This window comes from Gossypium arboreum, chromosome 6 (genome assembly GCF_025698485.1).
Source record: "Gossypium arboreum isolate Shixiya-1 chromosome 6, ASM2569848v2, whole genome shotgun sequence".
NCBI classification, from domain to species: Eukaryota; Viridiplantae; Streptophyta; class Magnoliopsida; order Malvales; family Malvaceae; genus Gossypium; species Gossypium arboreum.
The window spans coordinates 59893058-59897766 of NC_069075.1; positions in this window are offsets into that span (position 1 = coordinate 59893058).

Sequence of the window (4709 nt, forward strand, 5' to 3'; positions counted from 1 at the left end):
GAGCTCAGTAAGGAGAAAAGGAAAGATGATATGGGAGCAAAGGAGTTTCGTAAGAGATCTTCGGGAAAGCCCTTCCAACAGTCATCGAAGAAATTTAGAGATGACTGTGACAGCCCAAAATTGACCCTAGTCGGGTGTGGTTTCGGGACCACAAAACCGAGGCATAAAAATAATTTAAAATTTATTTTGATGCCTATGATATGTGTTAAATTGTGTGTGACATTTTTGATGATTTGATTTAGTGTTATAAATGTGAATTTCACTAGAAAGGGCCTAGTAGTAAACTTTGAAAGTATGATAGGGAAATGTGTGATGACTAATTAAAGCATGCATGCAAAATAATGGACTTGCATGTCAAATACCCCCCTTTTTATAGGTGGTGGCCGGCCATGGCAAGAGAGGATGGGCAAAACATGTCATAAACATGTTTTGTTGGTGCATTAGGGAGAAATAATAAACAAAGGTGTATGGGTAAGAAAAGAATGAAAAAAAATGTGTGAGTGTGGTATCCCCCCTTGGTAGTGAGTTGTGAGAAAGAAAAGAAAAAAATTTGTTCATCTTTTCTTTGAGCCAAAACTAAGGAAGAAGGAGGGATTTTTGCTCTATTTTTTTGGTTTAGAAGAGATCTAGAAGGAGATTTGGCTATACTTGCATCAAGATTAAGGTATGTATGAGGTTGTGTCATGATATTCATGCATGTTTTAGTTGCTAACTTGATGTTCATGTTAGCCATGGTTCAAATCCTTGTTATGCCATGGAAATGGTATTTGGCCAAGGTTGGTATTGTGTTGAAGCCATTGCATGTTAAATGTGAAGCTTGCTAATGATGCATGTAATGAAGGATTGACTACTCTTGAAATTTCTTTTTAGTATTCTTGAGTAGGACATTGAGTCCTTTGTTTAACCATGACCAAAAAAAATTAAAAGGAGCATGGTGTGTGAGGTATTCGGCCATGGTATGCTCATGAGCATGGTTTATGCTTCTTGCATGATAGTTAAAAATTGTGTTTTGGATGGTTGTGAACACCTTGAGAATTCGGCCTTGCACCTATATGTGTATATATGTTTGCACATGATGTTTTGGTTATGAAGTAAGTGATAAATATGTTTGCTTAAAGAAGAAAATGTTGAAGAATGTTTGTGAAATTGCAAGTACATTCGGCCTAGTACACATATGATGTGAAAATCTTGGAATTTATTGTTGATTTGGTGCAAGTATGACTAAGTATAATCGGCCATATGAGTGCTTGATGCTATATTATATGTGACAGCCCAAAATTGACCCTAGTCGGAATGTGGTTTCGGGACCACAAAACCGAGGCATAAAAATAATTTAAAATTTATTTTGATGCCTATAATATGTGTATGCTCATGTATGACATTTTCTGATGATTGATTTAGTGTTATAAAGGTGAATTTCACTAGAAAGGACTTAGTAGTGAACTTTGAAAGTACGATAGGGAAATGTGTGATGACTAATTAAAGCATGCATGCAAAACAATGGACTTGCATGTCAAATTCCCCTTTTTATAGGTGGTGGCCGGCCATGACCAAGAAATATGGGCTAAACATGTCATGAAACATGTTTTGTTGGGCATTAGGGAGAAATAATAAACAAATAAGCATGGGTAAGAAAAGAATGAAAAAAAAAATGTGTGTGTGAGTGTGGTATCTCCCCCATTGCCGTGAGTTGTAAAGGAAGAAAGAAAAAAATTTGTTCATCCTTTCTTTGAGCCAAAACTAAGGGGGAAGAAGAGATTTTTGCTTCATTTTATTTGTTTAGAAGAGATCTAGAAGGAGATTTGGCTAAACTTGCACCAAGATTAAGGTATGTATGTGATAGCCCAAAAATTGACCCTAGTCGGGAAGTGGTTTCGGGACCGCTAAACCGAGTCACCGAAATGTTCTAACGTAATATTTATTGTCTAGAATATGTGAATATGAATGTGTGAAAAATTGAATGTTTGGATTTTGTTAATCGTAAGTGAATTTTATCAAATAGGACTTATGTGAGAAAATTTAAAAATGTGCTAGGCAAATGTAAGGTGGCCTATTAATACATGTGGGAAAATGGTTGTCCTTGCATGTCAAATAACCCCCTTTCCTAAGGTGAGTGGCCGGCCATGACAAGATTATGGGCAAAGGAAACATGTTTCCAACATGTTTTGCTAGTGGTGTATGTAGGAAGCCATAAAATAAAAACTAGCATTAAAGAAATGAAAAAAAAAAAAGGTTTTGTTCATTCATTGTTCATTCTTTTGGTTGTTCTTGAGAAAAAAAAATGAAAGGAAGGAAGATTACCTAGGTCAATTCGGCAAGCATCTTCGGCTACTAGGAGGTAAGCATTGAATTTGTTGATTTGGTTTTGTAATATGCTAAGTTGAATGGTGGATGCACTCTTGGTAAGGTCAAGGAAGTTGAGATTTCTTGTGTGTGTCTAGGCAAAATGCCAAATGATTAAGTGTTGGAGATAGGAGCTTACTTAGAATGATAAATTCTTCTCCTATGATTATTTTTCTTGCATGTTAAATGGCTTCTACTTAGCCATGCAAAAATTTGTAATTTGTATGGATGATTGGAGCATTCGGCTAGGGTATAAAGGAAGGATTTTGGTTGTTTCATCTAAGTATGGATGATGAATGTGCTATGGAAAGAAATTGGTCTTCCTATGAATATGATTCGTGAATGTTTATATTAGTAAAATAATTTATGTTCAAACACTTGAGGATTCGGCATTGTCCATGACTATTGTGTTTAAGATGTGATTTTGAATATTTCGAATATTGAAAAGTAAGAATAGGTGTGATCGGTCATGGGAATTTGAGATGTTGTACATTAGAATTGAAAATACTTGAGACTAGATTACCTTAATAGTGATAATACATTCGGCCTTGATGCATTAATTGAATGTTGGTTAAGGTTTTGATATTTTGAACAAGGATAGTTGTGAATGGAGTGAAAACCATTAAATTATACACATAAGTATCCAGCAAGAATTTTAACTACTAAATGTATTTATACTAGGAAATCAAGACATCAAAAGGGAGAATCAAATAAAGGCAAAACAAAGATAATCGAGTAGTCGATTGGAAATCGTTCATCAATATAAGGTAAGTCATTAAGCATATATTTGATATTGCTTAAATGATTGTAAAAATCTATGCAATTGTGCTTAATGGGATGATATATATATATAAATGAAATGTATGTGTATGGAGTGATGACATTTGTTGAATGTAAAAGAAATAGTGAAATGTGTAGAAAGTTGCTTTCGGCACTAAGTGTGCTGAACAATACGTGTGTACGGTGACGAGATTGGCACTAAGTGTGCATGCTGGAAATATATGGCACTAAGTGTGCATCTGGAAATATACTGACCTTTGGGTGTGCGAGCTCGAAGGGTATGGCACTAAGTGTGCGGGTTTAAAATTGTACAGCACTAAGTGTGCGAGTTTGATTATATAGCACTAAGTGTGCGAGTTGAATACATATAGCACTAAGTGTGCGGATTCACTATATGCTCTTGCATTACAATTGGCACTGAGTGTGCGACATCATCGAGCTAATCCCGGACAGCGGATCGGGTAAGTACCTTGATCTCATGACGAATAGAAAATACGTTCATGCTCGGGGTTGAACTTGGTAAGCCTTAAATCTATGTGATGATTGAAATTGTATGATTATGGTGGAAATGAGTTAGTGTGTGAAAATGCCTCAAATATCTTGTTGTATAGAATATGAAATGTGGATGTATGACTTGGTATGAGATTGAACCGAAAGGTCCGAGGATTTATGGTATAGCTTCAATATGGATGAGTACCTAGCCTCGTCTATTGTTCATGTTGTGATAACTTTATCAATGGATGGTTGTTGAATGCTTATGACTTACTGAGTTATAAACTCACTCGGTATTTTCTTGTCACCCATTTTAGGTCTCTTGGACTCGTACTGTTGCGTGCTCAGAACCGTCGTTGAAGTCATCACACCGGCTGGAAATCTTGTGGTATTGTCTTCGTTGTTGAAGAACATTTGGCATGTATAGGCTATTATGTTTTGTTGAACTGTGGGTTGTAAACTTTAAGCCATGTGAAAATGGCCTATGTGGTCGTCGAGTGGGATGCTAGAACCTATAGCCACGAGTCTTAGAAACTTTAATTTTGATAAGGTGGCCATAATTTGTGTCATGTATGATGGAGGATTAAGGCCAAGGAAAGATTCATGAAATTGGCATAGTCTCTGCAGTAACTGTTGCGGACAGCAGCAGTGAGACGAGATTGAAAAATCACTAAAAATAGAAGAAGTAGAATTAAATAGTGAATAAATTATGAAATTGAGCCTTGATGAATCTATTTTTATATGGATGAAACGAAACGACCATATGAGCAGTATACTGAGAGATATTAAAGCTCTCGTGAGACAGCGCCAGAACGGTTTCTGGGTCCCCTGTCGCGACTTTGAAAATTTACTATAAATTATCCAGAAAGAATTAGAAGTCATTCCTTATATGTGCAGATTTCATTTTGAGTCTAGTTTCATTAGAAACAATCGGTACCAGTATTAAAGCCCTGTACAGAGAGATATTCAAGTTGTAACGTGCGAAGGTCAGTGTAGTCGACCCCTGTAACATGGGTGACTTTAACTAATAAACTGTACCAATTGGCCCAACCAAAAATTCTAGAAATAAATCCATGGTTGGATATATGAGTCTA